General features: G+C 34.7%; 1 long non-coding RNA gene across 2 annotated transcripts; it reads right to left on the bottom strand.

Annotated features, from left to right (window-relative positions):
- Positions 1-5,858: 5,858 nt before the first annotated feature.
- Positions 5,859-11,159, bottom strand: LOC113727440 (uncharacterized). Of its 2 annotated transcripts, XR_003457806.2 has the most exons (3): positions 10,677-11,134; positions 7,624-7,700; positions 5,859-6,268 (listed from the first exon to the last, which is right to left on the bottom strand). It is a non-coding gene; the product is annotated as an uncharacterized lncRNA (long non-coding RNA). The 2 variants fall into 2 exon arrangements; XR_003457805.2 differs by lacking the exon at positions 7,624-7,700 and having other exon boundaries at positions 10,677-11,159.
- Positions 11,160-13,621: the final 2,462 nt, after the last annotated feature.

Genomic DNA, 13,621 nt, shown 5'->3' with positions numbered 1-13,621 from the left:
CTATCTCAGTAGCAACTAGCGTAATTAGATTTGTGTCAGGGAAACATATGATCTAACTTAAACAAACTTTTGTAGTGTATTTGTTAGTTAGGATTGAGTTTTTCTAATTATTAATGCAATCTAGAAATTAAATCTTACGGTCGTACCTAGGGTTGTTTCCGGGTTGGAGAAATAGTTAATAGTCATACCTTAACTATCGAGAAATTAAAGAAATGTTGGTTGTTTATCACGTGCATGACAACTATAACTAATTTATTAATAAATATTGAAATTATCTGTGAATCGATGATCGGTGCGTGAACCATTTCTGAAGTGTACCCTTGGCTAGAGTTCTCCCAATTATTCCTTTTAATTAATTATTTTCTGCATTTGATTTATTTAGTTCATTAGCATTTAATCCCAAACCCCCCATTTTATCTTGACTTGAAAGGAAATAAATTTCTTCCCAGTCCCTGAGGAGACGACCCTACTTGCCACTGTCTACTAGTTAGTAAATTTAGTCAGATAATTGATTCGGGTATATCGAATTAAGCAAATTCTTCGGGAACAGGATGAATCAAGTAACCTATTGCATACTTAAAGTCCCTGCTCCAGTACCTAAAATTGATTATTGACTACTTTTGGTGGTAGTTAGGTTTTATTTATTATTATTGCACAGGTTCGGCACCTGTCATTTCCCTCTTTTATTTTACCAAATATTGCATTAATTGATAGATTTTGCTTATATTTAATGATTGGTGTTGGTTATAGGGATTCGGAGTGAAAACAAGTTAAAAATGTAAATTTTAACTAATTTTTGTACAATTCAATGTGGGCGCATCAAAATTTAATTATGCAAGTTCGGAAACTCGGGAGTTGGCGCGTGACTTCTAGTCTTCTATTGGAGCCGTGGAAAAGACTCTTTATCAACTGAATAGTTTCCTATTCTTACTAAGAGATTAATCTAGTCTATCTATTAGGAGTTTGTTTTGTTTTAGGAAAAGTAGTTTCGATAGGAATAATAAAAGCTACAGGTCCAAGACATTAGATAGTAACTTTTCTTTTCTCCTTTATCAGGGAGAAGCAGACAGACGTCTTTCCTTCTCTCTTTGATATCAATTTAGATTTAGAGAGAATGGCCGCAGGAATTATTTCTAATACTTGGCACATGGCTTCCTCCTTGGGTATAAACTAAGCTTTTCATTCTAATCAAAGAACAATGGAGGATTTGGTTCATCTAAAATTGTGAGATCGAATTGATTATATTTATTTCTTTTATTTACTGGTGTTCATATGTTCTCTGATTTAATTTTTTGTGGTTATTATATTATTTGAATATCAAGGGCCAGGTATTTAAATTAATCTAATAACCTAAAATCAGTTAGAGCAGTTAAATATGTAATTGTTTAATTGTTTTAAATTAGTGGTGACTGACATGATTGGATTTGTGTCAGGGAAACATAGGATCTAACTAAAATAACTCTCATAGTATGTTATTTGATTAGAACTGGGCTTCTCTAATTCTTAAGGTTATTAGGAAATTGAACTCTAAGATTTTACCTAAGGTTACTTCTTAATTAGGGCAGTGGTTAACGGTCGTATCTTGGCCACCAATACAGTAAGGAGGAATTGATTGTTATCATGTGTTTGGCAATTATAACTTGTTTATCAATGAATAAATGAAATTATTATTGCATCAATGATCAATTAAGTGAACAATTTTCGAAGTTATTCCTTGGCTAGAGTTTGTCTATTATTACTTCAATTTTAATAAATTGTCATTTATTTTTCATTTATTTATTTTATTTGAGTTGTTTAATATTGCCATTTTACTAAAAATCCCCTATACTCTGGACTCTAGAAGAAATGAATTTTCCTCAGTCCTTGTGGATTCGACATTACTCACCGTTATATATAAAATTTGTATTTTAATTGAGTAGATATTTATTGTTGTACAGACTCGACACCTATCAATATCATGTCCTCCTAATGTTTTCTGCAAAAAATCTACATAAAACTAAAAAGAAGAAAAGGAAAGAAAGGGGAAAAAATTTGAGAGAGAAATGAGAAAGCAAAACAAAAGGACACTGGACTCTCATGTTGTAGTTTTTCTTGAATTGTAGTATAGCTCAACAATAAAGAGGTTGTTACCTTCAGAAAGTAAAATTGAAGCCTCAGAATATATTAAATTTAAGCTAAGGTTGCAAAGAGAATGGTTCCCAAATTAGACAAAGATCACAACCACCACAGATTGGCTCCAAACTCAAAACGTGACCTAAAGTAGAACATGGTGATGCAGTAACATCAAACCTGCTCATGTGTATAGGAAATGAAACCATTGAAGATGCTCAAGAAAATCATATCAATCCATTGGATCCCGCTTGGGCTTATCGTTGGCAGACTTTAGCTCATACAACACTAGCTCATGCATTTGATTGTCTGATACGTTATAAAGTATCCAACAACCTACATGGAGAGTAACATAACAGATTAGGAGATGAGAAGTCAACCAGAATTCTAATCATGATCAATAAGGTAATACTTACAAATTTAATGATCAAACTAGGTGTTCTCTCTCCCCATTTTGAAGAAAAACTTTCGTGTAATCTTGTTATCCTCTAATTTTCCATTCAAATGCTTATTTTTCACTAGGCTAGAGATTGTGCATGCTTTTTTCACCCTTTTAAGAACAACAATCACCACTATTAAATGGAGTCAAACTGATTAAGAAAATAGATTTTTAGGGACTAAATAGTCACGGGTAGAACTTATGGTAAAAGAATCTTGATCCCAATACTTTCAGGATGCAAAATTACATTACCCTTTGAAGAAAACTATTGATATTGATTCATCTTAAATCAGCTAATTTAGTTTATCTTCCATAAAATATCAGTTTAAGGACTTTAAATTGTCATGTGAAGTTTAAGTAGGACTAAATTTTTATTGGAATATTTTAATATGGTTTTATAATGTTGTATTATAAATTTTAGTTAAGCATGAATAGATACATAGGTTATAGCTTTTATTTCTTTAGTTTTTGCCCCTAAAAGAACATCAATTAACGTTAAGAGATACAAGTTGCCAAGGCAAAAACATTGTTCTTTTTAGTATGGCCTTTTCATTTTTTTAATATATTTTTAACTTCTCTAGCCTACTTTGTTTTCAACTGTACTTGATTCAGGGATTAAATTTCTTCCCATTGTGTTGTAATACTAAATAAATTCAAGGCAAAAAAATTAATTGTGCTATCCACAGTTCTAATTGGTTGTACTTATAAGTTCTAAATAAATTTCCTTGACTTAGGACTCAATGTCTTTCATGGCCACAGGGGGGTTTCTTTAATGGCCATCCATTTAGCACTTCACAGTGTGCATTTTAGCAGGGTATAAAGTTATTTCGATTTCAAAAGTTTCTGAAATTTGCCTCATCCTAGAAAAATATTCTTGAATTCAATAGTTGATCCCAATGCGCTAAAGATGCAAAATTACATTAGCCCTCTTGTAAAATGTTGACTTAACTAAAGAAAACAATTGATAATCGATTCAACTTACTACTGTGATTGGTAAGACACTATATCAACCTGGTCAATTTATATTCAAGAAAATATTAGTTTAAGTGCTTTAAAGTATCCTATTCAGTATAAGTAGGATTGGATTATTTTTCTTTTTTGGGTGTAATACTAGAATTTTAGAAACATAACTACTTTGCAGATTTGATTTTTTTAAATGTTTTTTTTATAATGTAAGTAGAAGGGCAGGACTTCTCACTTACATTCTCTCCCTCCCGAACCAGCCAACCCACTTACATTCCCTCCTCGTGAATCACCTAACCCATACATCCTCCAAATTTACTTCTTGTATTTCATAATTTTCTGGAGGAATCTTCTCTTTTCCTTTCAAATTATTCAACAAAATATTGTATGATAAGGATTATTGTACGTACCAAAGCGCAAGCATATGAAGACTATATTTTTCAAACCAGTTGGCCATTTAATTAGAAGTTGAATATCTAAAAAATTAGGGATAATTTCAGAAACCTCTGTTGAGGTTTTTAACAATTTTATTTAGCTCCCTCAAGATTTAAAAAATTACACATACTCCCTTGTCATTTAAAATGACAATACTATCCTTAAATATTTTAATGAAATTCTCTTGTTTGGTATGCTTATGCTTAGAATGACTTTTAAATTAATTTTTTCATTCTTTTTTCTTCTTATTCCTTCTTTTTAATTTTTTACCACTAAAACTGTAGAACTACCATTATTACCTCTAGTTTCTATCGTAATCAAATGTCGAACTAGTGATTTTTTTTATGAGTTAACTCATATGTAATCCAATGTTTTTGCTGATTTTTGTTTTCTATTTTTTGGTGTTAAAATTAATAATAAATAAAAAAAATAGTCTAAAATCACTACTAAATTATGATAATCCTACTACTCGAAAAATTCATAAACTCTAAATGAATTATTTCAACATTTTTTTTCTATCTTATAAATCTAAATCCATAATAAAATATTATCAAAAGTATCTTATCATAGTGATAAAATTATTATTATTATAGTTATTTATCAAATAGTAGGTATGAACATAAAAAATTCGGCACATTTTATACTAGATAATCTTATAATTGTATAGGGAAATAAATTAGAACTCATTACACAAGGGCATTTTTGGATATTCAATTAAAAATTTGACCAAATCAATATTATTTTAAGATTTTGTTACTAAAACTATCAAATCAAGGGAGATGGGTGTTATTTTTCAAATCTCAGAAGAGCTTAGTAAAATTGTTAAAAACCTCAGGGGAGGTTTTTAGCCATTCAAAGACTGAATACTTAAGGTCCGTTTGGTTCATGGACTAGATGAAATGTGATGACTAATGCTTAGATTATTAATCCCGAATTGAGTCATCCCCAGATAAATAATCCAAGTTATCTAGCGTTTGGTTGGTTCTCGGTTGGATAGGATAAGTTAAAAAACAATCCTATCCTGTGTTTGGTTGGAGATTAGATGTCAAACTGTGTGTGATTGTTTTAAGTTCTTGTGACTAATATCATTGTAAAAGACAGAAAAGTTCCCTGGATGCCTTTCAAATCCTCTTAGAGCTTCGGTATCTATAGACGAATTTACCACTATCATCACCCAAAATCGAAAGACGCCATGAATGAACAAATTAAATCTCCAACACCCACTTTAGTACTAGTAGTGCCACTGCCTACTCAAGGTTCATCATTGTCATCATCATTCTTGGTCGCGGAAGATTATGGCACAAGCAAAAGAAAAAAGGAAGAAACAGGTTTAAGCGTGCAAAATATTAACTCTAATAAAGATTTTCACGAAACAGAACTATGCAAATGCAGTTTTTCCTCTGGATGCCTTTCAAATGACAACTAAGAAAATGAACTTGAAACTGGGTACAAACAAATAGATTGACAGAGCAAGATGTTTAGACACGAGAAAGAAAACTTTGGCATCTTAATAATGGACAAGGGCAACCGTTGCGGTTGTGGCCATTTTCAACAGCGCGTAATTTTGATTGCACACAGCGTAACTTTATTTGCACAACGTGTAATTTTAGTACAAAATTTTGTGGGTCCCACACATGGTGTGAAAATCGATGCACAACTTGTGATCTGGACCACACAATTTGTTGAGGCCAAATCATGACCGCTCCTGCCCCATTTCCCTTGATAATATATTATTGATATATCAGCATACTTAAGGTGGATAATATAACTTATTTTGCTTCATGTTTCAAATCTTGGCATCATCGTGCAACAAAAGATATTGGAAAGTGTGGCGACCCCACTTTCCCCTAAGGCGAACCAGAGGGTTGGCGGGCCGTCTGCCTAGCTCTCGCCAGGACTCACGCAAGCAAGCTAGCAAAAATCCTTCCGAAGTATAACCTAATCTATTACAACATCGTTTCCCTCCAAATAGGCCGGTTTCTAGAATCACATTAACTTCAGAGATAACAGTGCCTTAAGATAGCCAACATCGATTCTTAAAATACCTTCCCGAATACAACCCAAGAAACAAAACATCAATTCAAATACATCCTTACAAGCCAAGTAACAAATTTATACAAGCCACATACAAATCCAGGGTTTACACTTTTCCAGCTTCAAGTGGCAACCTAAGGCAAAACTACAATGTTTAACTCAAATTACATTCATGAAAGTAAACAATCTAGTACTACTTCCGAGCACATTTGAGACGGCTACATTGTTTAATTCAAACTACATGCTTAAAGTACAAGTAGATCTCAAGTCTTCCTCAGTTGTCAGAACCTGTAAAAAGAAAACCACAACGTGGGATGAGCTACACAGCCCAGTGAGGTTCCAAAACGCTCTAACAGTTCAAATAGGTCAAGTAAGTTGTGCATATCATATGCATGATTCGAGGTTACACAATGGCATGTTACCATGAGGTGATAATCATTACACGGGTAATTGCTACCTTGAAAACACATGTAGGACTAGTACTTTTGGAATGAATGGCCATATAAATATATTTTCATAAAATTTCAGTCAAACAAATAGTGGCTCGTCCGACTAGAAGAACATTACAAGGATTGCTTTATCTCAGAGGTTAATGCTCATGAGGAGTCTTACCCGAGAATGCCAACTAGGAGAGCAATAATATTATTAATAGTAAAGCAAGCACGAAAGGATACGGTGTTCCAGTGGAACTTTGTCGGTCATCGGCACCTTATAACTCCCGGATCCCCACGGTTGACTGGCCATCACCTTATCCCTCCAGTGGTAGTACTCGAGTAAACCGAAACGGTTGTCCAGGGTTCCAACCTACCCGACCGAGCCCAGTCCTGGCTCGAGTAGGTCAGTAACCGAGGCAGGGCCCAAGTTCAGCTTATAGCTTACAACATGCACAGGTAACCAAGTAATTCGACAAAAAGTAAAATTCATCATTTGCATAGGTCGAGTGAGGTAAAGTACACACTCGCCTAACAATGATGGACAACTTCATATAACATGTGATTCATGATAATCAAGTAATCAAGTGGATACTTAGCACGTAAGCACGTAAGCAATACAAGTTGATTTCATGGGAGCATGTAATTCACGGATATCGAATAATCATATAGATTAGAAATCATATGAGCAAATAGTCAGGTAGTCATGTGGGTTGGTAAACGGTTCACGGTTAACGGTTCACGGTTGACGGTTAACGGTTGAGTAATGACGGTTATTTGGCAGGCATTTGCCATATTAATAGGCCATCATTGGCCATTATCCCATTTTTTCCATGTGAGAGTCGAGGAGATTCACTCCAACGACGTTACTACATTTAGATTCACGAGAAAATGTTTCACGCAAGTCACCACTCGAACGGCTAGTGTGATAAAGTACACACTGCGCACTTCGATGGATCGGAACTCATTTTCCAAATTGTCACATAACGAGTCACAAGAGCACTTTAACCCAATAAGCATAAAACAAGCAGGCTAAGCACGTATTGAGTTTATAAGATCATTTGATAGGGTTAATCATTTAACCAATTCATGTCGATATGCAATGCATATATATATTTCTTAAATAGGCACGAGTATGGTAAACACTTAACGATCATGAAATGAGCATGTCCTAGACTTACTAAATTACGTATTCCTATATGGAACACTCACCTAGCAACAAGGGCAATAGGTTCAATTTGAAGTTCAAGCGTCCTCTGTCGGATCCTCTTAAAGGTCCTCGTGTGCGCCTGAACGAATAGTAATAGTCTATCATTTACAATCCCTACTATTGCTGAAAATCGTGACATAGTACAAACTTAGGAAAAATCTCGTGAACAAGTCTTAATTATCCTAAATCTAGATTCTCAAGCGGGGTTTCAAGGTACAAGAGAAATTAAGTCTACATCATGAAATTCAAGGATAAGACATTTGAATATTATCGAAGGAATAAGGAGTACTTGAAAAACTCCATTTCCTTGGAATTCGGAAAATTTCAGTTTTGATGCAATACTTTGAAAAATCGTAGCTCACCTTTTACATGTCAAAGATTGGAAAACTTGGTACCGTTGGAAACTTCCTTCAAAATGCTAAAAGTTCCTAGAATACACTTTTTCATGATTCTAAATGGAAGATAGTCAAAATGGGCTCAAAGTTACTGTTTTGGTTCATAAGGCAGATTAAAGTTGGTTTTTGGCCAACTTTGGAATTTCGGCAAAATTCACTTGTTTGGAACTAGCTTTTGAAATTTGCAACTCTATTAGTGTTGTAATTCAAGAGTATAACAAAACAAATGGAACGAGAAACGGGGTTTTGAGCACCAAGATACGGTAGCTCAAAGTTACTAAAACTCCCATGTGAAACATGGGTGTTTCAAACTCGAGTCATGAACTTTGGTAATTTATTTGACCCATGAAATGGCCTCAGAATAACACCATAATTAGCAGTATAATACTACCATACAAGGGTTGTTCCTCTACCAAATTTCATGGAAAAATAACTTCGGAAAGGTGGTCGATCAAACACCTAAAATTTCGCAAATACTAAGACAAAATTGCCTTGAACCTTTTGTTTTTCCATTTCAGACATTTGGTCAAAGGAAAATTCCTCCAAACCTGGTTCATGGTACATTTGGTAAGTGTTTAGCATCAAAATATTCAGTTAGCAAGTCTTTGCCAAACCTTGCATCAAATCTGTCTAAAAATCAGGGTTTTCAAGGACAGAGCAGGTTTCATATTTTGATCACAGATCACTCAAATTAACTCAGAATTTGGCATGGTTTAAGGCGTTAGAAAATACATTCATAGAGCTATAATTTCACAGAAGAAATCATTTTGAAATTCGGCACACAACTAGCTCGAATTCGAGTCACAAGTTGCAGCCTCAGCATTTTGTTCTTGTAAAGCAGAGAAACAGAACAGCCGACTTAAAATAGTTGTTTTGGCTCACATACATGGAACCAGAATGTGCATTTTATATCGTCGGAAAGGTTGGAATGTCTAGTTTCAAATGCCGCTGACGGCACTCGATTTCGACATCGGAGTTCAAAATTATGGCCGAAATACGAAAGCTGGTCAGAGCATTTCGGAAATAGTTCCAGATTTACTAGCTTTGTTAAATCGATTTATTTGACCAACCTAACCTCAATATTTTTCAATGAAACTTTGGACACCATATATTCAACATATCAACATGATATACAAGTCATGAAACCCTCAAAATTTTGCAAAAGGGGTGCGATTAAAACAGGGCAATTCTGAACATTTTTGAACTATGCATCTTTTGGAGTCTAGACTAGCTAGGTATCATTAATCTACCTATTTAAACACTAAACTAGCATTATATCCATCATCAATCCAAGGGTGGGAGTTCATAGAGCCCACTATCAAAATTTTCCGACATGAAATAAAACAAATAGCATGTGATTTTGGCAAATAATTCCACCACAATAAATCTGTCCTTGGCTAAACAGAATTTCCAGCAGCTAATTGATCATAAATCCAACTTTTTACTCGGCTAATACATGATATTAAGTACTCAAATCCGACAAGCAAATACTTGACTAGCTAATCAGATCATCCAAGTCATTGTGGGAATTCATAGAGCCCACTCACCAAGTTTCCATTAAAACTCAAAAGAGCCACCATCGGCTAAGCTGGAAAAAAAATTGCAGCAGCTATGTTTCAACATCTTTGGTCAATTCATCCAACGGATAAAGTACTTTACAACTGATATCTTACAAGACTTATGACACATATATTTCATGCATTAACTTATCTTAACCAATTAACACTTCTAGTTCGGAATTAAATTCAAACAATGGTCATAAACCTCAAAATTTCCAGGTTCAACCTCACGGTAGTTCACAAAATTTTCCAGCGATTGTATGTTTTTATTACAACTTTTTCCTTGGCTAAAACAGAGTATTAAGGTCTCAATTCAACATGTCATCACTTAACTAGTTAATTAACATATCTAGCTCAGGAATTACTTTCGATTAACAACAAAAAATCCTCCAAAATTTCCAGAAATTTCCAGCTTCAAACCTCGGTTGTTGTGGCATGAAAACTGATTGCATTGATTTTATTTCGGTTTTAACCCAACTAATTAGCCACATGCAAAGCTCAATTATCTCGTTATTAGCTAGTTAGTTATGGTTATAGGCTCAAAGCAACAAGATTAAACCAAATGAAGCTATATTATTCAAGGTAGACTCTCGGTAGAAATTTTTCATCAAAACAGAATTTTCCTAAGCTCCTTAATTCATCATCCAACTTCATAAAATTATCATGCAAGGCCCTAATCAGCTTAACCATCCTAGTTTTAATTAGCTAAACACGGTTTCATGCTCAGATTGTCGAAATTAAGCAGATTACAACTGCATTTTTCATCTCAAACTCACGACAGAAATCATTTTCACTGGATCGGATTTTTCTCAAGCTCCTAATTCCTCATCCGGACACTCAATCCAGCATGCGTACATTAATCTTTGTGTTATCAACTTAGCTAATCACAGCCTTATGCTCAGATGATCACAGCTAGCAAAGTAAGAACCGAAATTTCCAGAAACAAGCCGCAATTCCAGCTTCAAACTTTCGACAGCTTTAATTCTTTTCCAAATCAGATTTCTTAAGTCACAATTCCTCATCTAACCTCACAAGCACCACATGCAAGTCCATAGCTGACCTCACTTGCCTATAACCAACTAATTTCAGTTCAGAAGTTACCTCAAATGGAGCTCACACACACGGTTAGCAGCAGAAATAGTCCTCCTCCCTTCGGCAGCCCAGAAAATGCAGACCACTAGCTCTCTCTCTCCCTTGCTCTGGGTTGCGGCTGGAATGGAGAAAGTTCAGCCCTTAGTCCCTTCACCAGCTCACGGTTAGAAGACAAAATGAATCGCAAGTCCCTCTCTTCCCTCTCTAGCTTACGGACGGAAAGAAAAGAAACAAGAAGCTCGGCTCTCCCTCACTCTCACTCTCGGCTTGCAGAGTGCAGCTCTCTCTCTCTCTCTCTCTTGGTCGATGATTACAAGGTGAGGAAATGTTGTTGTGGTTTGGGCTGAGGTAACAATGGAGAGGAAATGGAGATGAATGGCAGATAAGGTGCCGCGGTTTGTAATATGAGATGATGAGGAAGTATTGTGGTGCCGTGGTTTCGGATGTGAAATGGGGTAATGGTATAAGGTGCCGCGGTTTTAGGAGTAGAGGTTTCGTGTATTAAAATCGGTTGCGTATAGAATTGGTGATAGTTGCAGTAATTGAACTTGCGGTCAGAGGTTTTGTTTGGTTTGCATGGAAAGGTAAGGGCATTTTAGTCTTTTTACTTTGCTCCCTAACTTCAACTTAATTTCTCAATTCCACCTTAATTCTAAGAATTATCCCCAAGTGTGATTTGAACGCCTAAATATACACTAGTATACTTAAACCATTTTTATCGAATAATTATCGATTAAACTTGAATATTGAGATTCCTAGTAATTTTTATATTATTTAGCGATAGTAAATTAATTATTAGAATTTCCAATTATTATTTCTCAAGGAATAGAGTTAGTCTAACTCGAAATTTATCGATTTAGTAATGTAAAGTCAAGTGAAATAATAATCAAATCCAAGGATGTCAATTTGCACATAAAAATTATTTTTATGCACTTATTGTGAAAACAAAGAAAGATAAGGATATATTTATCGAATTTTTCACGCCTTAAGTATGTTTAGTATATTAGAATCATATTTATCTAAAATTCATTGGTTTTCATCTTAACGCGAAAATTCTTATTAACATTTAACGTTAGCAACTAATTGGAATTAATTATTGAAATTCAAGAAATTTTATATAATTAATCTACTTAGGTAGTATAAATTTTAACATAGAGAAGACTAAGTATTTTAGCATTTTATGTTAAGGCGATAAATTATTCTAACTCCAAAGATTTTAATTTAGTCTAACAAAACCAAGAAATTTCATAACTTAGGAAAATTATATTATTTCTCACATGACAAGTGTTTTTACGAACTTATTTGGAAACAGGTGAAAGTAATGCTAGAAATTATTAAAGAATTAAAGAAAATGCAAATGAAATATGCACAGGTTTATATATATATTTTTGGGGTCCTCACAGAAAGATTATTTGAGTGGAACAAACATGATCAGTTGGATTAAGTAAAAGAACGTACTTTCATGCCGAGGTATTCGGAAAATACTTAATTTGACATTTTATCTTTTGAAGTGCTGCCACAACATCCTTCATATTAGTCCGATCTCGCGGGCATTTAGCACAGCAACTCAAAGCCAATTTGAAGATCACTGAAATACACTCCAATTTCTCATTGAAATGCTCATCTTGTCGCCCAAGTAGGTTTGCATCTACAACCTGAGTTGTTGCATTAGGCAGAGATTCTTCAATCCAACTCTTCAGGCTCAAATCATCTTTGAACATTTCATCACTAGGCTTCATTCTTGAAAAGGTTTCCATCAAAACTATGCCAAAACTATACACATCAACCCTTGTTGACACCTGCCCTTCAAGTCCATACTCTGTGATATGAAAGGCAATCCATCACCCTTAAAGTGAGAAAAATAGAAAACTTGGAAGATTGACATATAGTTCATGAAAAAAAACAGATAAAAAAAGCAACTAAAAAGAAGTCAAATATGCCAAACCTGGTGCCAAGTATCCAAGCGTTGCAAGTGTCTTGGTATGCAGAACACTATTTCTCTCATCCAGAAACTTTGTCATGCCAAAATCACTTACATGAGCAACCATATTTTCGTCGAGCAATATGTTGCTAGGTTTCAGATCGCAGTGAACCATTGGTGTTGTATAACCAAAATGGAGATATTCCAATGCGGAAGCAACATCCATCATTATGCTTATCCTTTGCAGCAGATCCAGGCAATGGTTGTGGGAGTACAACCATTTCTCAAGGCTCCCATTAGACTTATAATCAAGCACTAAGGCTTTAAAGTCCAAGTTAGAGCAGCTACCAATCACTTTGGTTAGGTTTCTATGGCGAAGATTGCGTAGAACTTCACATTCTGTATCAAAACTCCTGGAATTGACATCTGCTAGTAAAGTGAAAACTTTTACGGCTACAACTGTCCTATCCGTTAAAATACCCTTATATACAGATCCAAAACTCCCTTTGCCAAGTAAATTCGTTTCATCATAACCATTGGTTGCTTGCACAAGTTCAGAGTATGAAATCATTTTTGGCAAACCCATGGGCAACAAATCAGTATTTCTTGAAACCCCATCTTTCCTTGGGCATCTTAAAAGTAAAATTGCAGCAGCTGTAACAGCAATTATTGTTGCTGCAATACCTGATAGAATGCCTAGCAGGTGAAATACTTTCTTTTGACTCGATTTGTGAATCCGAGGAGAACGACATGGAGGAACATGAAATCTTTGAGCGCCACACAAGTCATCATTAAACATGAATGATTCGTATGTGAACTTCTTGAAAGGACCACTAGAGGGAATTTCTCCTCTTAAGTGGTTGAAAAAAAGATTAATGTATTTGAGATATATAAGTGTCTCCAAGGACTTTGGTATTGGACCTGATAGATTATTATTGGATAGCTCCAAAAATTCCAAGCTTAACATCTGATTGAGAGAGTCTGGAACAGGTCCCTGAAGTTTATTTTGTGCTAATGAAAGCTTTGCTAAACT

This window comes from Coffea arabica, chromosome 2c (genome assembly GCF_036785885.1).
Source record: "Coffea arabica cultivar ET-39 chromosome 2c, Coffea Arabica ET-39 HiFi, whole genome shotgun sequence".
Lineage (NCBI taxonomy): Eukaryota > Viridiplantae > Streptophyta > Magnoliopsida > Gentianales > Rubiaceae > Coffea > Coffea arabica.
Note: the sequence above shows the minus strand (reverse complement) of the source record. Positions and strands in the feature narration are given on the sequence as shown.